The sequence below is a fragment of the Oncorhynchus clarkii genome, chromosome 27 (genome assembly GCF_045791955.1).
Source record: "Oncorhynchus clarkii lewisi isolate Uvic-CL-2024 chromosome 27, UVic_Ocla_1.0, whole genome shotgun sequence".
NCBI classification, from domain to species: Eukaryota; Metazoa; Chordata; class Actinopteri; order Salmoniformes; family Salmonidae; genus Oncorhynchus; species Oncorhynchus clarkii.
In genome coordinates this window covers 20,224,562-20,252,111 of record NC_092173.1, presented here as the reverse complement: position 1 = coordinate 20,252,111, position 27,550 = coordinate 20,224,562, and the positions used below count along the sequence as shown (strand labels likewise).

The following is a 27,550-nucleotide window of genomic DNA, read 5'->3' as shown; positions in this document are numbered from 1 at the left end:
AAAATCTCCCATTAAGATTACCTCTTTCCCAAAGTCACATTCCCTAAGCATGTTATTAAACTGATCAAAAAACACACTTTTGATGGAAGGTGGCCTATACATTCCAATAAGGGTAAAAGACATTTGGGGAGACAGTGTAACGTTCAGGCCAATACATTCTAGTTTATTATCACATGACCACTCAATTTGTTTACATCGGATATGTTCTTTAATGTAAATCATCACACCCCCTCCTCTTCCTTCAATCCTGTCTCTCCTGAAGACATTGTAGCCAATCACAATCAAAGCAGCATATGGAGAGGTTTTATGGAGCCATGTCTCTGAGAGGCAGAGGAAGTCAAGGTTGGAGTCTGTGAGTGGATGTTGAATTTGGTCACTTTTTGGAATGACACTACGAATGTTCAAGTGCCCCCCTAGTAGTCCCTTGGGCATAGCTCGTGGGTCCCAGATGACTCGAGAGTGATTGACACATTGAAAAAAGTTACATTTTCTGTATTTTCTGATGGCTGGGTTTAGGCCGTTTTGTTTCGTTTTGATTAGGGGCAGTTCGGTAGCGCAATTAACAATCCCTCCTGCCTGCACTGGATGCAGGGAACTAATTAAAACAGCTTGGGTACCAGAAGTAGAGTCAGGAATCGCATATCGCGACTTGGGTATGTTTGAAGAGTCAAAATCTATCCTGGAGCCGGGTGAGTCGAGAGAAACCATGGGACCATAGCACTCACCCACTTTCACAGCGGCGACGATCAGTGGACGAGGCCATCAACCGCTTTTCACTCCGGTGAGTGTGGATCGTCCACTATTCACGACAGAAGTCATACCTCCTAGCTGTTGAGTTAGCAACAGCAGCTGCAAACGATGGTTAGGAAGGAACAGGTGCATTTCTCCGTGTTTATTTCAGGATATGGATTTCAAGCAAACTTTTAAACCAGAACCTGCCCGTGAGTGTATAAACATGTCTTCAAAACAATCTTATGACCTCATATCTCATAACATAATTGCATATCTCTCAGCCTTCTTGCCCTTTTAAGGGAAAGGGCCCGTGAATCATTCAACAGTACAAGGTTGTGAACAGTGTGTTTGTTCCTCAGGAGGTGCCTGGCGTTGTGTGTGGGCGAGACCAGAGTGAGAGTGGACCTGCAACAGCCTCTGAGACCTTGGGCGCCTAAGAGCTGTGATGGAGGAGAGTCAGGGAAGGTTCCTCTTAGCCCCGCAACCCTGCGGTTTATCTCCCAGGTAGGGACCAACACAGAACTGTTTATGTAAGAATGCTACTCACAAAATATTTCATGAAATAAGTGTTCTCAGTTCACTCTGCTGCTGTCTGTCTCTTCTCTCAGCTGCTGTCCTTCCATATTGACCTAGCCCTGTCAGAGTCTCTATGGTACATGACCACCTCAAGTATTGACCTACTGCTCAACCATCAGGGCAAAAGGTATTAAACCTCCACACACTCTAAAGTCATCTAAACAGATCGGTCTTATCTTAGCCTGACTGTTTAAATGTTCATGATTTTTCATATCAATTTCTCAAACTTTCATTACAGGTTGGCCTGGGACTTTTTCTGTGGGGCAGCTAAGCAGTAAAGTGCTTAAAATCAGTCAATTGGTAAGTGGAGTTTTTTCCCATGTAAACATAGCAGTCTTTTGAGTGTCTCTCTTTAAAGAAGTGTTACCTAACAGAATGTATTTCACTGCATTGTCTCAACTCACTGCTCAGCAGGATACATGTCTGCCAGAGACGTCCCTGAGCCTGGTGCTGTCTGGGGATGTCAGCCTACCAGAGCTGGGTCCAGGCCGAACGGCCCTGTGTGTGAGAACACTGCTGGCTGAGCTGCACGAGGGCTTGTTCCTCAGCCAGCTACTGCTTCCACCTCCTCCTCTGGAGAGCACTCTCTCTGCAGATGGTGAGAAAGGGCAATGGGTTGCGTCCCAAGGGCACCTTATTCCCTATATAGTGCACTACTTTAGGGAGAAATGTGCCATTTGACATGCAGACATGGTGTTATTGTATGGTTGCTGTGAGGTAATTTTGAGAACCATTCGGAGATGCATTATTCACAACCACTTCTGTCTGTCATTTTCTTTTAGAATGTGGAAAGGACGAGTTTTTCCAGACCGAAGCAGTGGAGCAGTTTCATCAGCTGGTGCCCCAGAAGGTCAGCGTGGAGTTAGAGAATACTAGTATAACACTGTCCATGCACAGCCAGAAAAGGTGAGTCATAGGACATGGAGTTAGTATGAATTATATTTTATGTGTTGGTTTGTGTTTCTGTTATTCCATTTTCTTCATCCTTTGACTATCTGAATCATCGGACGTGAGGACGAGCAGCTGTCGCTCAGGAGCTTCACCCCTGAGATGTGCTTCCCTCAGAGCAGCCTGGAGCTACTTCTGGAGGGTGAGTGGAGAGCTTGGCACCAGAAAGAAGTGTGTCACAAATGGCAATCTATTCCCTACATAGTGCACTATATAGGGAATAGGTTGCCATTTTGGATGTAGCCATAGAGGAGGGGATGAGAGGGTCTGGGAGGGTGGGGAAAATATCCATTCCTTGTTTGTGTATCATCAGATGGGCAGACAGAGAATCCTTTGCCTTAACACCCTCAGACTGTCTTGCAAGTGAGTGGTGTGGATTTGATTGATATGGTTACTAGTTTTCATAGTTGCATTGCATCAACATAGCTTTTTGCAAATATGTTTGACATTTGATCTCTCGTAAGAAATACGTTTGTTCTGAAGTCTCCTGCTTATCTCCCACTCATGTCCCCAGGTGACATCAGTGGACATTTCAGGGCCAGTCACAGTCAACACCTGCATCATCCACTACCGTCACCAGGAGTTCTCCCATTGGCTAGACCTGTTTCCATGGGAACAGCTTATTCATAGGAAAACAGCTCATAGAAAGAGGTATGAGCATTTTCAACTGACAAACCAGACTGGCGAATGTCAAGCACACCAGTTGATTGCTTGAAACGGATGTAATGACAATATCCAAAAACATACATTACTAACTTGGCCCTATAACATGGTTTCTTTTTGATATTGATTAACACTCTAATCCTCTCCTGTCTGCTTCCTCATGTTTCTGTTGTGTCTGGGGGTATATTGTGGTGTGTAGTCCAGTGGAGTATTTGCATACCCTCCCGTCCTACAGGAACTTCCCCCACCTGGACACCCCAGTGATGATCAGCTCCTCAGTGTCCAATGTCAATGTGTCTGGGAGACACTCCTCCCTTCGCCCTGGGCTTCATCTCAGTCAGCACAGGTACAGCACAACACACACTCGCACAAGGCATGGTCAAAATATACTCCTGTTGCATTAAAGGTCAAGAATATGTTGTGGGAACACAAAGTTTAGTCTTGCCTGGAGAGGAATGACAGGAATGCTAATGAACAGCAGTGGGTGTTTTTCTTCAGTTCATTCTGCTTTCAACATTGCAGTGGTTTCAGGAAGCCATGGTGCTGGAGCTGTTGAATCAACCCTTTCCAAACATACCCAGCCCTGATAGATTAGATTCCTCTATATATGGTAATCAAATGCAATAACCTTTTACATCACAGAATCATCACACACCTACACATAGTGAGTAGAGTTAGAGTTGCATACCAAAGTGTAGTAATGTGACTTGTGATCTTCAGTAGATCTGAATATGTCATGTATAATATAGAGATGCAGCACTTCCTGAACATCAGCACAAATGCAGAGAGCCTCAATTTCCAGAATGTTCACCGCCACCTCTCTATGTCCCTGACAAACACGTGTGGGGGGGGAAGCCCTCATCCTCGACTCCCTTACACTGCAGGCATACAAGGTAGGCAATAACTATTTAGGGTTACTCACTCACTACTACTCCCCAAGGTTTCAGCTGGGTTCCAATGATGTGATGAAGAACACCAAAATCAGGCTACAGGAATTCCTACTTATCTGAAATGACCATCTATTCATAAATCGTTGAAGTTGACCTCTAAACCACGGGTCAAACTCATTCCACAGAGTGCCGGGTGTCTGTGGGTTTTCACTTCTCCCTTATACTTGATTGATGACATAAGGTCACTAATAGTAAGGAACTCTCCTCACCTGGTTGTCTAGGTCTTCATCGAAAGGAAAAACCTAAAACCCCCAGACACTAGGCTCTCCTTAGAATGAGTTTGACACCCCTGCTCTAAAAACACCCTTCTTTTCCTCTATTGACCTGATGATCACAGCCCTGATTTAGTATTTGACCAATACTACACCAGCCATTGTTGTTATCTTTGTTGTCTCTGTCACCCCAGGGGAGCTTCAACAAGCCCCAGAGTGAGTCCAGTAGCCAGAGTGTGAGTGTGAGCCAGAGTGTGAGTGTGGAGTCCAGTGTGAGGGGACTACAGCTGGATGTGTCAGAGACCTGTGCCCTCTGGCTGTCCCGCCTACTGTCCCTCTGTAACCTAGACAGCTGCTGGAGGCCTCAGAGCAGTCAGATGTGGTGCCTGTACCTGTCCTTGTTGATGGGACAACCTCCCCCAGTCATGGCGCCTTTTATTTTAAGATTGAGTGTAACCTGGAGGATGTCAACTTGTTCACACTCTCCAATGTAGCAGGTAAGTTAAATGGGAAGTGCTGTTTAGGGTTTGCATCCAAAATGGCACCCTATCCCCTATATAGTTCACTACTTTTGACCACAACCCTATGGCCCCTGGTCAAAATTAGTGCACTATATAGGGCAGGGGTACTCAACTCTTACCGTACGAGGTCCGGAGCCTGCAGGTTTTCTGCACATGGTGTCCAAGTTCTAAATCACTCTCTGATTTAGAGGGGAACAATGGAAAAAATGCAGTGGCACTGGCTTCCAGTCCAGAGTTGAGTTTGAGGGATATAAGAAATAAGGTGCATTTTGGATGGACCTTTTAATATCCATCTCTGACTAGGCCGACATTGAGTATGGTAATTGACTCCTGTGTTGTACTAGGAGCTGTGTCTTTGTGGGTGGACACAGTGAAGGCCCAAGACTCGGCAGAAAGCTCCACGGTGTCTGTCCAGGGTGTGTGCGTGTCTGTGGTGAAGGCTCTCACAGAGACCATTGAGCCCGCCTGTCCCTCAGCCCAAACCCCCAACCCTATCCTCAGCCTCTCCATCCTGGCCGTCTGCTACCACATCACCACCGGGAACGTGGAGGTAGCTTACAGTTACTCATCCTACCATCAGTCCATCAGGCTTATCAGTCCTATTCCTTCTTCTTGATTGACAGTGTTATTCAGATAAGTTTGCATGCATCGTTCTCTTCCCTTGTGCAGGTCCAGTGTGAAGAGGAGCTGGCACTGCAGTGGACGCCATCAGACCACATGTTTATGTATCACCACGTGACAGAGAGCCAGGGTTGCTGGGATACTCTGTGTGACTCTCTAGGCCTGACAGAGGAAAGGGAGAGTTTAGCAGATCCACCAGAGACTGGATCTACTAAGACTTCTACATCCCACAGCAAGGTCAAGGACCTGTCTGTGTGTAGAACTGGGCAGAACCTGCTTCACAGCCTAGGTAACGGAGCACAACTACCTTCTGCAGCACACAGACGCCCTGTCCCCCTCCACTCACTCCGGCTCCATGAACGTCCGCTCGCCCCACATGTTTCTCAACTTCGACGGCAACAACATATTCTCCTTCAAGGGCTTGGAGGTCCAGACGCACCCTAATCAGGCCATGGACCAACGCCACCTCTTTCCCTTCCTCTCCACCTGACACAACCGTGTCTGGGTGTTCACCTGCCTCTGCCTGGCTGTGGAGTTCCCCTACCAGTACAACTTCTCCAACTCCTTTGACAAGTTCATCAGCATTCAGAAGTTGCTCAAGTCCCTGCACATCAGCCCCTGCCAGACCCCAGGCCTCCAGCGTCTGCCCCCAGATCTGGTCTTCAAGATCAGACAGTTCTCCTTCGTCTTCCTGGATGACGTGTTTGAGATCAAGCTTAGGGACAACTACGAGCTGATGAAGGACGAGAGCAAGCAGAGCTCCAAGAGGCTCAGCTGCTGGACAAGAAAGTGGCTGACCTACCGAAGCAGCACAGAGAACTGCTGCCTGCGCATAGAGATCTACATCCAGCGCTCCCGTCGCCTCTACTCCAACACGCCCATGAGGAAGTCTCTTCTGACCTGGAGCTGGTGGCCCTGGCCGACCAGTCCTTCCACGGGCCGGAGCGCGTCCGCGAGCAGCTGAGGGACATCGATGGAGTCAGCCCCTTCCCCAGAGACGGGCTCCCCCTCGTGGTGCCGGGCAATCAAGTTCAACCTCACTGCCTTCTTGGGTGAGTGATGGGATTGTGTCCCAAATGGAACCCAATTACCTTTTTATAGTGCACTACATTTGACCATTGCTCCATACCTTAATTATTTATATTAATATTGATAATATTATCTTTATAATATTATCTTAACAAAACATTTCTGCAGCACTGAAGTTCCCCAAGAACGCCGTGGCCTTCATCATTCTTAAATGGAAGAAGTTTGGAACCCCCAAGACTCTTCCTAGAGCTGGCCGCCCGGCCAAACTGAGCGAAGGGCCTTGGTCAGGGCGGTGACCAAAAACCCAATGGTCACTCTGACAGAGCTCCAGAGTTCCTCTGGAGATGAGAGAACCTTCCAGATGGACAACCATCTCTGCAACACTCCACCAATCAGGCCTGAGTGGTAGAGTGGGCAGATGGAAGCCACTCCTCAGTAAAAGGCACATGACCGCCCACCAAAAGGCACCTAAAGGACTCTGACCAAGAGAAACAAGATTATCTGGTCTAATGAAACCAAGATTGAACTCTTTGGCCTGAATGCCAAGCGTCACGTCTGGAGGAAACCTGGCACCATCCCTACGATGAAGCATGGTGGTGGCAACATCATGCTGTGGGGATGTTTTACAGAAGCATGGTGGTGGCAGCATCATGCTGTGGGGATGTTTTTTCAGCAACGGACTGAGACTAGTTAGGATTGAGGGAAAGTTAAAGGGTCCAAAGTACAGAGAGATCCTTGAAGACCTGCTCCAGAGCACTCGGGACAATGACCCTAAGACAATGATCCCAATGACCTCCCCAGGTGCATTACTGGGCCTTCTTTGCTCAGTAGAGGGGCATCCAGGTGGAGTGCAGCAAAGGCCACGTCTTCACCAGAGGGGCTCAGAGACTCATCCCACAGGGTAAAAAGAGCTGGCACAACACAGGCATAGTAATGTCACACTCTATTTATACACTCACGCAATGTTTTTAGGCCCAATGTTTTATTACATCTTCCCATATACATTAGTGCCCTACTAAAGTAGTGCACTATATTTGGAATTGGGTATTATTTGAGACTGAGTTGTTGAACAGCCTACCTGTTGGTCTAACTCGTGAGTGTGTCTGTGCACGTCGTCTGTCTGTCCTCTCAGCGGGCACGGTGATGAGGCTGATCTCAGAGTGGAACGTGACCCAGATGGTTTCAGAGCTGTCCCTGATGACGGTGCACCTCATGGCCTCCGCCTGGGACTAGACGGCCGACCACCAGATCAACGCCCAGGTGAAGAAGACCCACTTGCTCGGCCTGTCCTCCTTCAGTTACCAGCGCCAGAGCAACCGCATGGAGGAGGTAAGACAACGGGGAGGGGATGGTAGACACCCCAAAGTTGATGGCACAGACTGCGTCTCCATTTGCACCCTATTCCCTATGTCGTTCACTACTTTTGACCAGGGACATTGGGGTGCCAGTTGGGACACAAACACAGTAGTTTTAAATGAATTATATTTGTTCTGTGTCTCAACCCTTCATTTGTAGTTCTCCAATCAAAAGGCATAGCTAGATCTCTTGTAAAAATGTGAAGTGTATAAATGGTGTTTCTCATTGTGGCAGGAGGTGAACCCAAAAGATGAGGTGAATGCCCCGTACACCCACAAGCTGTGCCTGGTTGACCTGCGAGCCGCCTGGACCACCACTAACAGGAACATAGCGGTCGGTCTGTACGACGGCTACAAGAAGGCAGCTGTTCTCAAGAGGAACCTCTCCACAGAGGCTCTGAAGGGCCTGAGGATAGACGCTACACTGCAAGCTGCCAAGAAGCTCAAGCGCTCTTTGTCCAACTACTCTGGCGGCCACAGCACAGCCCCCTCCACCCCAACCAAGCCCAGCACCAGCCGCCCTGAGAAGATCCCGTACGAAGGTAGGATGTTTCCCCTGGAGTAACAGAAGTGCAGCCTAATTCCTTGTGAATGAATGGTCTTTCATGTGATTTTCTTTTAAGGGATTTTCAGATTTTATTGAACAGATGGTGAGAGGATGACAGTGGACAAATAAAGAGAGGGGTTCGAAACCGGCCTTTGGTACATATGTCAACACTAGAAATGTATGCCAGATGCTGCAGCATTACTGTTAGACCAGCCAGGCCATATGAATGGTCTTTCAATGTGATAAGTTACTACCTCTGTTTCTTCAACTCTTCCTTCCTCCTCTCTCTGCAGGGACATCCATGCTGCAGAAGCTAATTGCAGAGACTGATACGTTGGTGGTGTTCTCAGAGGAGGACTCTGGTGTGAGTGATCAGCTGTGTGGCATCGCTGCCTGCCAGACAGACGACGTCTACATCCGCAACTGGTTCATTTGAGCTGGTCAACTGTCAGGTACAACTAGTCTGGGACTTTAGGTTCATGGCAAATCAGATTAAGATTGTAAAGAGCAGTGGGCCAATCACACTTTTAATGCCCCAGAAGTTAACAATTCTGTTTGCTAACAGGACCTTATTGGACAAAGACAAATATGGAAAGAATGTTCTGCGTCTCAGTCATTTCGGATCCTTAGCGATACAGAAAACAGAACTTGTTCTATTTTTTAGCAACATTCTAATATAAAATGTTCTGCCAATCTAGCATTTTATTTAGCATGTGACACTCCAGTCCCCAGTGTTATAATCCTGCTCTGCTGTCTGTCTGTAGATAATGTTGTGTGGCACAGAGACAGCTGGCTGACGGCTGGTGTCTGCTGCCAAGGCCCAGGTGCTGCAGTGTGAGCACCACCCGGCCTGGTACAGCGACACCCTCAAGCAGAAGACCACCTGGACCTGTCTGCTGGACCGCATGCAGTACTTTGCCACCATGGAACCCAACCCCTCAGAGCAGGAGGACTGGCAGCTGTGGCTTGAGGTGGGGCAGTGAAACCATTATTAACAGGCTCTGAAAGATGCACTATGCAGAAATCGCTCCGCCATTTCCTGGTTTCTAAAGTTCTAATAGTTTGCCTAGTTTCAGTTTGCGACAAAGCAAGTATAGTGTTGAGAATCATTGTAACATCTAAACCACTGTGAAATATATTTTCCATAACCAAAAATGTTGAATTTTCAGCTGTAAAAAAAAAAAAAAAGTAAAACGCAAAAACAGAACTTAAGACAGGGGAAGCATAGCGTAGAACAGATCTAACTGTTCAATGAGTGACAGATCTGACTCACATTTCTATATAAATTTGGTCAGGTTGCCCAAAAAGTTATATTGCCACTTTAACAGGAACTACCATAAATTATCATCTGTAGCATTGAATGTAGCATTGAGCATATGTGTTGCATATGGCTCATGATGGCTTACATTCAGGCTCAAGTCCAAGTTACAGAGAGCATATTTGTGCAGTTAGTCTTTCAGATTCAGGGTGCTGTCATAACTTTGACCATGTGTCTTTTCCTTGGTTGTGTGTGATGCGTCTGAAAAACATTGAGGAGCACAGGAAGCGTCACCTGGACTCCATGCTGGAGCTGATGGAGAGTGGTCAGGCTGTTGGAGGCATGGTCAGCACCACCACAGGTACTTCTGCTCCTCACACATCCACTCTACTTCATAGAATGCTCTCTGTTTAAACCATGGCCCTGCAAAGCTGAACATCTCAACTTGATCTGAATCTTTCCTTAAAGGGGGAATTCCCAAAAAATTTACATTTATATTCACCATCTCCAGCACCATAAGTATCGACATATTTGTAAACTGCACATTTTATGTTATGTAGTTTAAAAGTTCCACATGATGATGATGATGATAAGGTTAAAAAGTGGTGGAATTGCCTTTTTAACTTGTTTCAAGGTAAATGTAACACTTCCTCTCTGTTCTGTGTATCCAGACTGGAACCAGCCGGCCCAGGTGAATGACACCCAGCAGGTCCAGCGTATCATCTCTCGTTGCATCTGTCGCATGTACTACATCGGCTACAGCCACGACATCGACCCTGAGCTGGCCACGCAGATCAAACCCCCAGAGCTACGACGCAACGAGAAGGAAGACCTGCTGTGTTCTATTTCATTCTGAGGCAACCTACATCCTCAAATACAGTGTTGGAACATGCTGACCGTTTTTTGCTGTGTTATTGAGTGTAAAGGCTTGAGCCCTTTGACTTAGTAGAGTGGGAGGAAACATACCATCAGGGGCTGTGGACACCTTCACCCTCATTCACCATGACCTGGAGATCTCCACCAACCTTGTGCAGTATGCTATGATCCTGGACATCGTCAACAACCTACTGCTGCACGTTGAGCCCAAACGCAAGGTAACGAGATGTCAGCATCTGACTAGGCAGTGTTTTGTCCTATAGCATTTGCAACTGTGTAAGGGGTGAATCCTAACTCCCACTTAAGTCAAATTTTCACTTAGTCATGCATTGAGGTCAATGGGAGACTAAGTGAAATTTTTACTTGAAACGAACTTTGGATTCACCCCTTACTTTATGATAGCTGAATCTCTTAACTCTACAAGTCCCTTTGCGTCCCAAATGGCATGATATTCTCTATGTAGTGCATGACTTTTGACGAGGGCTTTAAATAAGGTGCCATTTGGGATGCCTCCTGTCCTATCCTCTAACCATGTTGTGTGTGGGCTCTGTCCTCAGGAGCACAGTGAGAAGAAGCAGCAAGTGCGTTTCCAGCTGGAGATCTCCAGTAACCCAGAGGAGCAGCGCAGCAGCATTCTATACCTGCAGGAGGCTGTCAGGCAGCACATGGCCCAAATCAGACTCCTGGAGAAACAGATCTACTCCAATATCAGGATGAGCCATTGGACAGACTGACATACACACTCTTCTCATAGGCCCTGTGTGTGGAGGCAATGGCTGATTTCAACACTGTTACTTGTGAGGTGAAAGTTGAAGGTAATTCCGATGGGAGAGACAATACAGTTGTATTCGATCTAGTTTACTTTATTCAATTATAATCTAGAGTGGGAATAAACACATCCCTGAGTTATGAATCCCTAAACACTGTAATATCTACTTGGTGAGTGTGTATTTGACCTGTGTGGTGTGTGTATGACCTCCCTCAGGCCCAGCCTGTGGAGATGAGCAGTCAGAGATCAACGTGAGGCTGCAGAACCAGCTCAACCAGGAGAAGACTGACATGCAGATGAAGAGTGAGGAGCTCAACATCCTCATCAGGTCAGCCCAACACCGCCACACACACACACACACCATAATTTCAAGGACTAGAAAACTACTCAGCCAACCATGGGAAGTTCTGCCAACGACACTCACGTCTCCTGTGTTCTTCTCTGTATGTCTCGCTCTGCTCCCAGATGTTTTAAAGACTTCCTGCTGCAGAGGGCCAGTAAGCTGGAGCTGCGTAAGCCCCCGGAGGACGTGAGTGTGGTTCGCAGGACAGAGATCTGCTTTGCCCTGGTGTCTCACTGAGGAGGATGGACAGCTGGGCATTGCTGAGCTGGAGCTGCAGAGGTTCATGTACAGCAAGGTGTGTGGGCATGGGGCAGGGAGGACACTGCTCTGTCCTTACAAGGAGATGACCCTAACTCTTTTCATGCTGTGCTTCGGCAAGAGAGCTGGGCCCATATTCACCAAAAGTCTCAGATTAGTAGTGCTGAAATTAGGATCAGTTTTGCCTTCTAGATAGTAATGAATGAGATGATATAGACAAGGGGGTACCTGATCCTAGATTAGTACTCCTACTCTGAGACGCTTTATGAATGCGGGCCCTGATGTTGACGCTAAACATCTGTTAAACTGTCTCCTCCCACAACTGAACAAGTCAGACGACACAGCAGAGCATCTCCTGGAACTGGGCTGGTTCACCATGAACAACCTGCTCCCCAACGCTGCATACAAGGTCAGGAAATAGTGCTAATCTGACCTTTTCTTTGGTAAGGGCAGTCTGCAGCTCAATCCGTGTATCGTTTTGGATACATTTTTACAACATGAGCTATGAACCTGTGAAGCTTACAAATATGTCCTCTAAAAGGGATCTCTGATAGGGCAAGCCTTTTTGTTTAGTTTTTTCAATATTTTGTCAGAAGTTTTGATCTCCTGCTGTTACTGATCCAATGATTCCAGGCCATGCTGCACCCAACATGTAGTGCTCACAAATAACTCTAATGCAGTGTTTGCTTGTGTTGTTAACTCTACTTGTTAACTTTACCCTGTGCAGCACGTGAGGTTATGTATGGTGCTGGTACAGTAACTGGGAGTTCATGTCACTGTTGTTGAACAGTATGGTGTCAGCATCAAGGAAATCCCACTCAGAATATTATGGTTGTCTCCCAAATGGCACCCTATTCCCTATATAGTGCACTACTTTTGACCTGGGTCCTGGCTAATAGTAGTGCTCTATTAATGGAATATGGTGCCATTTGGGACTCAGGCTTTGTTATTCAGCATTGCATGTCCATCATGGGACTGGGTCACCAGAATGCCCAGATCCACAGTTCTTCTTCTTATTGTGTGCCCCTCGTTGCATTTGCACCGTCATCTGAGTGCTGTATGTAACCATGCCTTGCATCGCTGTATGAGTCATGTTTGTTTTGCAGATTTTCTTTCCCGCTCATACGGGATATTTGGAGGTAAAATCCATATAGCTGTGAATTGATTCATTTATCCTCACAATTCATGCTGTATGGACACATGTTCAGATTCATTGTATTATCTTTACAAAATATTCTGAATTTGATTTGGTTTCCTACATTACAGGAAACATATTTTGGGGTTGCTTCGTGAGTCCGAGGTTAGGAGCATGTTTACGTCCCGAATGACACCATATTCCCTATATAGTGCACTACTTTCGGTGCCATTTGGGATGCAACTTCTGTGACTTAACTTCATGAAACCTGTCTCCTAGGTGGTGTTGCGTCCTCAGATCCCGTGTCATTCTGGCCGTCAGTTTGCCCTGCGCATCTTCAGTAAGGCCCGCCCCCAAGTGGGAGGTATCTCAGTCAAGGAGCACTTTGAGGTGAGGAGGAAGCATGTGATCATAACATTAGAGATGTCATAAGGTATGTATGTGGTCATAACATTGAAGATGTCGTAACATGATCATAACATTTAATTATGAAAGCATTGGCAGCATACAGTTAAACGTGTTTCTCTGTTGTAATGTGTTTGTGTCACCAGGTGAATGTGGTTCCTCTCACCATCCAGCTCATATACCCGTTCTTCAAAAGGATGATGGGATTCTTTTTCCCAGGAAGGAACGTGGAGGAGGAGGAAGTTGCTGATGAGGAAGACAAGTCCCGAATGGTCACTACTGGTATGTATTGTCTCTACCTGCTAGCATCCTGTCCAGGGGGTGTACTTGTACATCAAGCTACAGAAGCTGGGTGCCTGCCCTATGGGCCATTCTGACTCGGACAAGGCTTACTTACCAGTTATTGATGTGCAACAGTTATGCTTTACTATATAATACATTTACTTGCCCTCAAGTCTCCATCCATCCGCTACATGTTGACCAGCCTGAAATCCACACCTGTCTCCACCCAACCAATATTACTTTCCATTGTCTGCCAATTCTTGTGTGGTATTCTATAGGTAGTTGCTGCGTCACCCCTGGTGTCTATTAAAAGCCTGGGTCTAGTGTGACCTTAAGGGCTGTGTGAGAGTGTGCATCCCACATGGCACCCTATTCCCTAAATTGTGCACTATGGGCCCTGGTCAAAAGTAGTGCACAATAAAGGGGATAGGGTGCCATTTTGGAAAGTACAGGAGTGTAGGGTGTGGACTCTAGAGTGGTAGTCGTTCAGAGGCCGTGGTGGTGCTGCTGCTGTCTTTCTTGAACTCACATCCACACTGTCTTGGTGCGTTGCTCTGCCACTTCTCACAATGATGCTTGTTTAGTAAAGTTAGATCAAAGAAGAATCAATGTCTTGAAAGATCACATAATGAATCATTAGTATGCTACATAACCAAATCAAATATAATCGCATAGTATGTTACTATTATACCAACAACACTACGTCATTTTTTGACATTTTAGGATGGTTAGCTAAATGGTAGGAAAAAATGATCGTGCGACCAACTCAACAACGCGCCTCTAGGTAGAAGGTACTCACGAAACAGTAATTCAAGAAGATCTAAATGCATATGCTGCCATTTTTTTTGTATTAATGTAGGCTACACTGTCCCACAAAATTATCCTGTTGTCTCGCATTTGGGTGTTTTAAATGTGGTCACACTATGCATGTGTCTGTACACTTTCCCTACGCTGTAAACCGAACACACGAAAGCAGCGCAATTGACTTTGAATTCACGGATGCTCGCGTGTCGTGCTGTAATTTCATAAAGTAGATCACTCAACTGTTGAGTAATTTTATACTCCCTTGTGTGTCCTATTGTTCTTAGTAGTAATGTGTACCCGCTTGTAAATCCTTTATATTTGAACTTTTTGACAACCAAGATGTCAGTTTCCGTAGTCTAAAGCAATGACCCTTCGGAACCGAAACTTGGCATGGACATTTAGTCTACAACACATTTAAACTTTCGGTCTGGTAGAAGATTCGGTCAGTGCCATTAGTGACGATATGATGCAGTGCATTGCCTGGTTTATGCCTCGTGTGTGTGGATCTGGGAAGAGTGGTGTATGTGGCAATGCACTGCAGTTGGAGGTGAGGCACGTTGGCAGTGACGTGTAGTGCAACGCATTGCGGGCTGTATGGAAGCGGGCCAAAATGAATTGACAAACCAAATCATTGCGTGGGCTGGTTAGAAATGTGTCATGGTCCATGTTTGACACGTCTGTTCTAAGTTATTTTATTTTATTGTAAATTGTATCTCAGGCATGCCTGTCACCAAGCCTAGGCAGCTCTCAGAGGACACCATGGGGGTCACCCAGGGCTTGAACGGCACCTCAGGGGTCAGGAGGTCCTTCCGAAAGGCTGTTGAGGTATCTTTTATTTTAAATTAGATATGAGCAATTCATCTTTGTGTTTATGATTCCCCAAATGTTCATACTTCATACCCGTACTACATTGCAGGGGCGCAACTTTAGTTTTAGAAGTGGGGGGGACATAATTAATGCATGCATACGTTCAAAAGTTTGGGGTCACTTAGAAATATCCTTGATTTTGAAAGAAAAGTACTTAAAAAAAAACAAAAAAACAATAGAAAGAGTGAGGCCCCAGTGCACAACTGAGCAAGAGGACAAGTACATTAGAGTGTCTGGTTTGACAAACAGATGCCTCCCAAGTCCTCAACTGGCAGCTTCATTAAACGGTAGCCGCAAAACACCAGTCTCAACGTCAACAGTGACGAGGCGACTCCGGGATTCTGGCCTTCTATGCAGAGTTCCTCTGTCCAGTGTCTGTTCTTTTTTTCTTTTTTTGGCCAGTCTGAGAGATGGCTTTTTCTTTGCAACTCTGCTTAGAAGGCTAGCATCCCCTAGTCGCCTCTTCACTGTTGACGTTGAGACTGGTGTTTTGCGGCTACCGTTTAATGAAGCTGCCACTTGTGAGGCATCTGTTTCACAAACTAGACACTCGAATGTACTTGTCCTCTTGCTCAGTTGTGCACTGGGGCCTCCCACTCTTTCTCTTCTGGTTAGAGCCCGTTTGTGCTGTTCTGTGAAGGGAGTAGTACACAGCGTTGTATGAGCTCTTCAGTTTCATGGCAATTTCTCACATGGAATAGCCTTCATTTCTCAGATCAAGAATTAAATGACGAGTTTCAGAAGAAAGTTATTTGTTCCTGGCCATTTTGAGCCTGTAATTGAACCCACAAATCCTGATGCTCCAGATACTCAACTAGTCTAAAGAAGGCCAGTTTTATTGCTTCTTTAATCAGAACAACAGTTTTCAGCTGTGCTAACATGATTGCAAAAGGGTTTTGTAATAATCAATTAGCCTGTTAAAATGATCAACTTGGCTTAGCTAACACAATGTGCCATTGAAACACAGGAGTGATGGTTGCTGATAATGGTCCTCTATGCGAATGTAGATATTCCATTAAAAATCAGCTGTTTCCAGCGACAATAGTCATTTACAACATTGACAATGTCTACACTGTATTTCTGATCAGTTTTATTTTAATGGACAATTTTGGTTTAAATCTTATTTCGAAGTGTGTGTGTGTGTGTAAGTAATTATCCAGTCTGATAAACAATCTACCCGACCACTCGGAGGCGTCCGCTTGTTAATGCAATTTCAGAATGTGGGGGGGTCATGACCCCAGTGAAAGTTGTCCCTGCTACTTTGCCAACTAGCTACATCTGCTGGTGGAATTGGCTTGTTGTTTCACAAGTACTTCCCAACTTTCTCGCTAAAGTTATGCAGCTTCAGATATGGCATCCTATACCTTATATTGTGCCCTACTTTTCACCAGAGCTCTATGGACCCTGGTCAAAAGAAGTGCACTATGATGAGGATTAGGGTGCCATTTCAGACACGGCCTTAGGTTTTTCATACCGTATTGAAACTGAAGTATGTCTCATTTTCCTGTCTAGCATCCTGTTGATGACATCGACAAGATGGAGAGAGCAGCCATGAATAACTCCTTCATCTACATCAAGATCCCCCAGGTCCTCCTCTGTGTCAGCTACAAGGTAGGTATCACCATGTGCTAAAGTCAAGAGTAGCAAAATTCCAGTGATTTCCAGAAATCCCAGTTGGATGATTTCCTGCGCATTCCCTCCTGATTCCAGGAATCGTCCAACCAGGATATCAGGCAATTTCCAGATTTTCCAGGATTTTAGAACTAGCTAAAGTACAACTGTATTCAATACTTGGATTCCAGACAGTTATTGATTCTATATACATGTCAGTGAGTTTATAAATAAACATTCCCCTCGAAGGGAGATGTTTAATCTCACTCAGCCATTATTAGATAGAGTGATGGCATCAGGTCACATGTTTTGTTCTCAGACTGAAAATAAATACCTCAACATCTACAGTGTTGTCATGTGTTTTGTCTGTTTGTATATGTAAACCATCTCAAACTGTTAGCTTGTTTGTGACATGGATGTAATTTCTAATCCATCTCAGTTTTTCAATTTCATGTTTTCAGGGATTTGCAAAATAATCGTTATTGTCCAATGACAGCATTATCTTGCCTTCCAGATTGCATAATGCTTGGTATTATCAACCATGGGGTTTCAATCCTTTTTCATAGCTGATTTGAGTAAATGTTTAATAAATTATAATGAAAATGTAATATTTGTATATGAATATGTAATATCATTAAACAGGAGATCAATGAACACACACAGACATGTCACGAAGGCATGATTATTGAATCCAATTTTCTCATCAGAATTATATGAACAACGATGGTACTTTTTAACTCCCAGTCAATGTAGTTTCATTATGTATTGTGTCCACCATAGGGAGAGAAAAGCAGTGTTGACTGGAAGGATCTGAACCTGGTTCTGCCTTGTCTGGAGTACCACAACAACACGTGGACCTGGCTGGACTTTTCCATGGCTGTGAAGAGGGACAGCAGGAAAGCCCTGGTAGCACAGGTACTGCACTGAACCCTGTCCCGCTTATTACTAACCCAACCGCTGCAGGTCAAAGTTCCCCCCTAGAAACAGATCTAGGATCAACCTCTCCTCCCCCTTGACCCATTATTGGGAAAAATGTAAAACTGACCCAGGGTCAGCATGTAGGGGAAACTTAATTCTACTCCGTACTGCACAGGACGCTGGCCCCTCCAATTACCAAAACATACATGCCCTACAGTAGCAGTTAGATGGCAAAAATGGCACTTCTACCATCATGATGTTCCAAGCCGCCAAAATGACAATCCCTGCCTAAAGCTATTTTGATGTTACAATATAGAACTATGTATAGTTGACTTCATTCATATGTCCTATATACAGTGGGGCAAAAACGTATTTAGTCAGCCACCAATTGTGCAAGTTCTCCCACTTAAAAAGATGAGAGGCCTGTAATTTTCATCATATGTACACTTCAACTATGACAGACAAAATAAGAAAAAAAAATCCAGAAAATCACATTGTGGGATTTTTTAATGAATTTATTTGCAAATTATAGTGGAAAATAAGTATTTGGTCACCTACAAACAAGCAAGATTTCTGGCTCTCACAGATCTGTAACTTCTTCTTTAAGAGGCTCCCCTGTCCTCCACTCGTTACCTGTATTAATGGCACCTGTTTGAACTTGTTATCAGTATAAAAGACACCTGTCCAAAACCTCAAACAGTCACACTCCAAACTCCACTATGGCCAAGACCAAAGAGCTGTCAAAGGACACCAGAAACAAAATTGTAGACCTGCACCAGGCTGGGAAGACTGAATCTGCAATAGGTAAGCAGCTTGGTTTGAAGAAATCAACTGTGGGAGCAATTATTAGGAAATGGAAGACCTACAAGACCACTGATAATCTCCCTCGATCTGGGGCTCCACGCAAGATCTCACCCCGAGGGGTCAAAATTATCACAAGAACGGTGAGCAAAAATCCATGAACCACACGGGGGGACCTAGTGAATGACCCGCAGAAAGCTGGGACCAAAGCAACAAAGCCTACCATCAGTAACACACTACGCCGCCAGGGACTCAAATCCTGCAGTGCCAGACGTGTCCCCCTGCTTAAGCCAGTACATGTCCAGGCCCGTCTGAAGTTTGCTAGAGAGCATTTGGATGATCCAGAAGAAGATTGGGAGAATGTCATATGGTCAGATGAAACCAAAATATAACTTTTTGGTGGTAACTCAACTCGTCGTGTTTGGAGGACAAAGAATGCTGAGTTGCATCCAAAGAACACCATACCTACTGTGAAGCATGGGGGTGGAAACATCATGCTTTGGGGCTGTTTTCCTGTAAAGGGACCAGGACGACTGATCCGTGTAAAGGAAAGAATGAATGGGACCATGTATCGTGAGATTTTGAGTGAAAACCTCCTTCCATCAGCAAGGGCATTGAAGTTGAAACGTGGCTGGGTCTTTCAGCGTGACAATGATCCCAAACACCCCGCCCATGCAACGAAGGAGTGGCTTCGTAAGAAGCATTTCAAGGTCCTGGAGTGGCCTAGCCAGTCTCCAGATCTCAACCCCATAGAAAATCTTTGGAGGGAGTTGAAAGTCTGTGTTGCCCAGCAACAGCCCCAAAACATCACTGCTCTAGAGGAGATCTGCATGGAAGGAATGGGCCAAAATACCAGCTACAGTGTGTGAAAACCTTGTGAAGACTTACAGAAAAGTTTGACCTCTGTCATTGCCAACAAAGGGTATATAACAAAGTATTGAGAAACTTTTGTTATTGACCAAATACTTATTTTCCACCATAATTTTCAAATAAATTCATTAAAAATCCTACAATGTGATTTTCTGGATTTGTTTTCTCCTTTTGCCTGTCATAGTTGAAGTGTACCTATGATGAAAATGACAGGCCTCTCATCTTTTTAAGTGAGAGAACTTGCACAATTGGTGGCTGACTAAATACTTTTTTGCCCCACTGTATGCCACAGCAGACTTCTGTTTTACACTGTAGTTCCTCAACATATCTGTGCAATATATCACAACCAAGCAGCAAAAAATATGTCCTTGTTTTATATTTGATGGCACTTACAGCTTTGATAGGCTCTGCGAAAGTAATGTTGTTGCAGCTTGTCTCCGTAATGTTTTGTAATCTTAACACTACAGCTCTTTTTAATTAAGCAAAGTATTTCCGATATTTTTATAACCATGTTAATTATTTTAAATTACAGCTGTACCAACACCTTAGTTTGTTATTCAATTACATCTTCCTTGAAGTGCAAGATGTTAATTATTTCTGTCTAAATATTTCAAGAAACATTTATTATAGCTCAATGAAGTGAGTTGTTTCTTAACGCTTTTTCTTATCACCATGCATGTAACTATGTTTGTCAATAAAATGTTCTAATGTCTCTTAAAGCTGAATGTGTCATGTATGTTCTCAAGTTCACTACACCGTCAACTTATAATTGATTTCGTAATTATTAATAGATGTGTAACAGAAATGTGGAGTTTTGGTTTTAGCTGTTATTTCCAGTGATCATATGACAGGCTCAACTGGAGCGGAACTTCGCCTTCTGCAGAATAACATCGAATGGGAGGTTATCATTCGTTGCTATAGATGACGATCAAACCCCGCGCGCCGCTCGGTCATGGCGAGTCAGCAACGTGCACTCGATGTTTTACACCGCAGTGTAAAAGATAATAGAAAATAGTAATGTGGGGTTGATCGAGGCTTACCAAATAATGTGATGGGCAGCGACTCAAGTAAAAGGTAAGATATCTTCAGACGTAGCCTACACCTATGAAGTTATCAGATTGTATCACCTTTTTAGACAGTTTGCGCAGTATACTGCTTTAGCCTACTAATTAATCTACATTCTGATCTACATAAGTGATACATTTATATAGGAGGCTCGCAACAATATTGACATGTGGATACATGTACGTCTCTGCGTGCAGGGAATAGAAACAGGTGATGAGCGCCTATATATTTGAACAGTTTTAAATGTATGGATATGTATTCGAATAATGAACAGATTAATGAAATGTACGTAAACAGAAAAATGTGTTTTTAAATACAATTTAAAGTAAGTCTTACAATAAAATTTCGGAGGCATATGGAACTGGCCAGTATGTTATGAGTGCACTGAGCTGTTTTTAATGCAAGGAAACTACTGGTCTGTGGGGAGTTCTATTAAAAGGGAGGGGGGAGTGGCTCACTGTGGCTGCTGTGAACTTCTCTTGTTGTTGTGCCTGGAGTAGAATGTACTAAAAGCAATTCAAACAAACTGGACTCAGATCATCTACATGAAAATACCATTAATGAATGTCTTCAATATTCGTTTATTTATTTATTTTGGTTTCATATAATACAGTATCTCCTCTATCCAATGCTGATTTACTCCTGCATGATTCTAGTGTGGCATATGCCAGTAAGTAACCTCAAGATGTTTGACATTTAATTGTAGTTACTTGCTGCACACAGCAAAACGTATAATTTGAGCCATCACTAATTAGAAAGCCACTGTCCTCAATGGAGAGACAGGCGCCAAGCCAAGAGAGACGACACTATCAAGCCTGGCATGGTCTCCAATATGGGAATATCCTTTGCTGACGGAATTCGCCACCTTGGCCCACCTGGTCTGGCAACACAGTGCATGGTGCCCGGCAGTGGAGCCCCAATCCCTGAGGACCTCAGGTGTGTAACCTACCTGTGATGATACTAACATTTAATACTATTGCAACATTTGAATCTCTCTTTCTCTCCATGACATTCAGATCCTGGGCTTCATAGCTAAAGGCTCCTTTGGTCCTATCTTGAAAGTAAAGGACAGGTCGAAGGAGTAGACGTATGCCGTTAAGGTGAATCTCTCCTCAGCCTCCTGCCACATCACATTTAACCAGCACTATATTTCATGTGACATCTACACACATCTAGTTTATTCTATTTCCACTGTATTTAATGTTCTTATATTGTGTTGCTCTACAGGTTTTATCCAAGTCTGAGATACTGAAGCATGGCATCCTGGAACAGTCAAAGGAGGAGGTCATCATTCAGGTAGGTCACACTGCAGGATGACCTGTGAAGCTGCTATCCTGAGCAGGCTTTAGCTTAGGGCCTGACTTCGTTTAGGGGATAACATGCTGGAAACAATGACTCACTGAGCTCTAATAATGACTATGCCAATTATTCCTAAGAACTTCTGTGCAACAAGAAGCATGGTCCCATGGAGCTTTTGCTGTAAGAAAAACAACCTTTACCATCATTCAAGATACCTGGTTGCATTCAGATCCCTCCTAAATCACATTGTTCTACTGAGTGTCTTTGCTGACATCCACACTTGTTGCTGCTGTTGTGTGTTGCCTGTTGTGTTGCAGCGGCAGGTCAGCCACCCATTCCTCCACAATCTGCAGGATTGCTGGCAGAACAAGCGTCACCTCTTCATTAGTGAGTGACTAATGTGATCTAACTAGATCCCTCCTTCCCCTTTGTTTTATCCTCTCTTCTCTTTACCCTCCCTGTGTCTCACATAGGAGCTTCCCACTGGGAAGCATTGGTTCAACGTAGTTTCATTGAAATGTCGTGGAAACAACATTAATTCAACCAGTGTGTTGTCTCACTCTCCCTAGCAGGAGCGTCTACTATGGCATTGACTGGCCTTGCTGCTATTTAGTGTTGTCTCCCTCAGTTTGAGCCTCATGACTCATCTGAATAATTATACTGCCATCTGCTGAGATCTCAGGGTGTAGCATACAATCATGTGGCCTCTGAAACTGGTATCCCCTTCCTTTGATTTATTAATAACACCCTTATTAGTGGATAAAGGCATATTTGAGTTAATTGTCTCTGACTGACACACATATCCTTACCCAACATAACCCCTTTCCCCTCCCACGCTTCCCCCAGCCTTAAAAAACTTGCCACTGTGTGACTTCTGACAATTAAATGTTTTCCTGTTGCTTCTCTCCTCCATTGCTTCTTCCTTTTCAAGTGCGTGTGTTTTAGGAGGGGTCATCTAGTCCCAGCCCTGGATCAGTGTACTGTACATATCCTTGTTACTAAGATGGTTAATTGTGTGTGACTGTGTCTGTCTTCCCACAGTGTGAATACTGCAGTACTGGAGACCTGTATACCTACTGGTTACTGAAGGGCTAGTTTGGGGAGGATGAGGCTCGGGTGTTTGCTGCAGAGCTAGGCTGTGCTTGGGGTGAGTGTACCTCAAGTGTATATGCACAATATAGTTCTGCAAAATGTGTATGAAATCTGTCAGGACCCGGTTACGAACTCGGGTCTCCGGTGTGAGAAACAGTCACTTAGTAAACTGAGCCACTAATAGTCGGCAGAACCCAGAAGATGAGGCAGACACAGCAGTACTAGAGACGGTGATTTAATAAAGAAAAAAGGAAAAGATCTTCAGGCAAAAATATAAATCCACAACGTCAAAAGTAATTCCAAGAGAAAAAATGTATATCCTCCAAGACACAAGGAAAATCCACAAAGTGGTAAGAACAGCAGGGAAAAAACAAACCTCAAAAGAATAATAAAAAAATAAATAAGAACAAAACCAGAGTACCTCAAGAAAATCCAACTAGAGAAACTAAAGTTCACACCATGGCTGGGTGCTAACATACAAACACAGAGCAAAGAACTGAGGAACATTAAGGGTTTAAATACATTCAAGGGAAATGAGGCACAGGTGCAACTAATAACTAGAACAAGGGAAAAACAAAAGGGTCAAAAAGCACAATGGGGGCATCTAGTGACCAAAACTGAACAATCCTGGCCAAATCCTGACAAAATCATTGTTTAAGTTTCACCTTTACTTGGATTATAATGTGTGTCCCGATCGGTAGGTTTCCTTCACAACTTTGGGATCATGCATAGGGATGGGAAAGTATGAACATTTGTTTTGATAATGAACATTATACTTTATACATAATTTATGCATTCTTTAATCTAAATAACATATATTTATAACTTCACAGAAAATATTATAATCATCTGATTATTCTGGATTTTTTAGATGGAGAATGTCCTGTCTGACCAAGGTAATGCTGGCTAAAATAAAATAATATATTTATATATATATAATATTTGCCATTTAGCAGACACTTTTATCCAAAGCGACTTAGTCATGCATGTGTAGCACATGGGGATGTGTGAAACGTACTCCTCAGCCTTAAGTGTCCCGCTTGCACCACCTCATTAGCTATCATTTGAGGTGGGTTGGCTGAGACGCTTGAGGGAGGACTGTCATATGTGTTTGTGAGGCAGAGATCCTGAGTTGGCGCCAGGTATGGGCCAAATCGGGGGCAAGTGGTCCCCGCTAAGCAAGCAGTGTGATGTCTTTTACACATGCATACATTTTACTTAGGGTTTAGTTTACTTTCTACTACAATAAAATATAAGAGAACACTAGAGGGCCTTATAATAAAGTGGACACTTCAGGATTGTTGTTGTATGGAAGATATAGTTCTATAGTGAAACTAATTTAAACTTCATATTAGACAGGTAGAACAACCAGAATCGGATTTGTGAAGTACTGTACATAAACTACTACTGTATCTATTTGATGCAGGTCATCTGCGTTTAACTGACTTTGGACTCTCTCGCCGTCTTGAGCGGGGCGCAAGAGCATTTACAATTTGTGGGACAATCCAATACATGGGTGAGATGCATGGGATCAGGCAAAGTTAATGATTACTACACATTAAGCACATATTATAATCTCACTGTGATGGTCCTCTGTCTGAACAGCTCCTGAAGTCCTGAGTGGGGGTCCCTACAGACATGCTGATTGGTGGTCTCTCGGGGTTCTGTTCTCATTGGTGACTGGAAAGGTGCAGTAACCACCACAGTTCATCTTAACTGAATATGTAATGATTTAATAGTTGTTAGAAAGGTGGTTTTTCTTATTTTTTTGAGCTCAGTCCTGTCTTGCAAATCTAAATCTAAAGATGTTGCTAATTCTGTCCTTGTCACCTACATATTTCCCTGTGCCTCCAGAACCAGACCACTCCAACATGCTGAGAAAGGTCAGAGATTGCCCATACTCCATGCCCAATACCTTCTACCCTGCACTGACCCTTCTGCTCACAGAGGTCAGAGGTCATGTGTAGTTGGATTGTCTCAGATTAGGAAACACATTTACCTTTTAAACAGAATATCAACAAATTCTCAATGCTCTTATTTCTTTCTCTATCCTATTTGTGACTCTAGCTCCTATGCAAGAACCCAGCTCATCGCCTGCGTAGCCTGGAGCTCTTCCAAAGGCAGACATTTTTCCGTGGCATTTCCTTTGACTCTCAACTGCTACAGAAGAGACCCGTTGAACTAATTCTAGAACTGAAGAACCATCCTGATCGTCCAGCCATAGCCATGTGAGGCCTGTCTATGGACTGCTTCCAGAACTTTGACTGTGACATACTCCACTCCCCTACCAGCTCAACTGACATGTCACCTACTTTGGCCAACATTGACCTGAGCTAGACTCTGGCTACAGCTCAGGGTTTTAGTGCATGAGATGTGCCTGTGCTACTATGACTCAATACTGACTGTAGTGGAAACAAGTATGGACATGTATTTGATATATACATTTTGTGAAAAAGCTCCTGTATGTTTTCTTTATTTACATGGCCTATTTGGCTCCCTCTCTTCCTCTGTATACCTCTTTGCATACCCATTTAATGGGGTGATAATTATAGATGAGCTTAAATGCATTTAAAACCACCACTTACCAAAAAAGGTTTAGAGCATTTCTATTTCCCATTCAGTACCGCAACTCAAAGCCTCACAAAGCTCTGCCAAATGGCACTTTCCACATGTGGATCAACCACTTGCATGTTTAACATTTTACCTTTGTTATTACATTTGTATAAGATCTCTATTTTCCTGAAAATCCTTTCACATATATTTTTTTAACAAAGTAATTATTTAATTCTGTAGGTTTGATTGCTTAGGCCATCTGATTATTTGATTGACTGTTGTGTGTGATCACAATGTCTTTGACTGTTCACAAAGTCCTGCTCTATACCCATCTCTCATTAGATTTCACTAACTGTTGTTGTGTTTTACCCAACCACAGTGACATCTGAAAAATGAAAGCCCCTATGAACTCATGGTGGGGTTGTCTCCTGTCATGATATACTAGGAGAAATATCAAAGGATCTATCAAATATCAAATCTTTCATTTGGAATCTCAAATGTTTTTTCACCTGAAATCTGTGTGGTTCAGTTGGTAGAGCATGGAGGTTGCAACGTCCCGGTCATGGGTTCGAGTCCCGTGGGATCCTGGACACCCATATGAAAATGTATGGATGATGCACTACTGCAAGTCCTTTTGGATAAACGCGTCTGCTAAATGGCATATATCATATATTATGTTAATAACACATACTGTACATTATTTGTATTGCACTACAACTGGATACATAAAGACAACTTTTTCCTCAGACTTTAGTGTGATGGTGACCTATTTGGTAAAACACCAAGAAACCCTTAAGGGAGCAACCTTAATAGGACAGAAAATTAAAGAACAGATAAAGCATAATCATTAAATGTTTTAATTAGGTTCAAACAGAAAAAAATAGCTACTGCCCCAATGGAGATGGCTAAATATAATCTAAGCACAAGACCCAGTCATCTTGCTAAAATGTCTCCTGAATAGGAAGGTCTAGTGGGCTTCTCTCTCTCTGCGGTCTGACAATGAAATTCCCCTTTAGGCCCTTGTCTTAAACAGGTCTGGTATAGTATGTCTGTGGCGTTAGTCCAGTGACCCACATCTTTACATTGGTGGACACCTCTAGCACACTGACTCAATTATAGAGAGAGGGATGGAGAAGTCCCATAAAATAACTAGAACAAGTGAGATGTCTTAAAGTGGAAAACATATTTTCTCACTTCTATACAGAAAAGGGGCAGAGGGAGATAAACGTCCCAAATAAAGGATCAAATACTTGATGAGAATTAAGTATTTACTGTCAAATACAAGTCATTCTTGGTAGAATTATCTACACATTTTATCCAACGACTTTGAGTGAAAATGTAACAACTGAATATGCCACCATAAAGCCAATGTAGCATATCACTGTTGATCTTCATGTGATGAACCTGATCTCGAGTATCAACCTATGTAAAGTACTCAAACATTGATTGTTATATCTTGTTCACAGAAAGAAAATACATTCTGACCCCATTTCTCTAATCTATGTCCCAGTTCTATATTTGGTCATGTACTGTATATACACTGGAAACACCATTTCTGAACCTATTAATACCCATGATTTCCTACTAATGCATAATGCAGATATGCATAGGGGTGTTTGAATTGCTCTGAGACTGAGCTTTTCCTCTGGGTCTTAGGGGATGTCCGAATTGCCAAGAGATTCAGAAATGTGCCCTAGGCATAGTTCAACCCAATTACATAAGTCTATGATTCCAACTAATTAGCAGAAATTAGTGAGCAACGAGGTTGTGGTTTAACCCTTAAATGAGGTTGTGCTGAAGGGTTATTATAGCTTCAGAAGAAGTTATTGGGCCAACATACTGTAATAAACCTGGGTGTACACAATAGTGCTGTTTTAAGTAGCCAAACTTCATGAAATATAACATCTATGTATATAAAATTAAGAGAAAAACAAAACTGTTGTTTGGAATGATTAATTAGCTTAATATTTAATCCACTTAATTATTGATTGAACTTGCAAGACAAGTGTATCGTTATTATTGTAATGACTTGGAATGATGGATTAGTTTTAGTTGAATACAGAGGCTGGTGGAGGAAACTGTAGGAGGACAAGCTCATTGTAATGGCTGTAATGGAATCAATGGAATGGTACCAAACACATCAAACATATGGAAACAACGTGTTTGAGTCCATTCCATTGATACCATTCC

General features: G+C 43.7%; 2 pseudogenes; both read left to right on the top strand.

Moving 5' to 3' along the window:
- The first annotated feature begins 201 nt into the window (after positions 1 to 201).
- On the top strand, positions 202 to 18,038 carry LOC139385727 (bridge-like lipid transfer protein family member 2; annotated as a pseudogene).
- A 3,210-nt stretch (positions 18,039 to 21,248) lies between these two features.
- LOC139385726 (ribosomal protein S6 kinase-related protein-like) lies at positions 21,249 to 25,177 on the top strand (annotated as a pseudogene).
- The last annotated feature ends 2,373 nt before the right edge of the window (positions 25,178 to 27,550 follow it).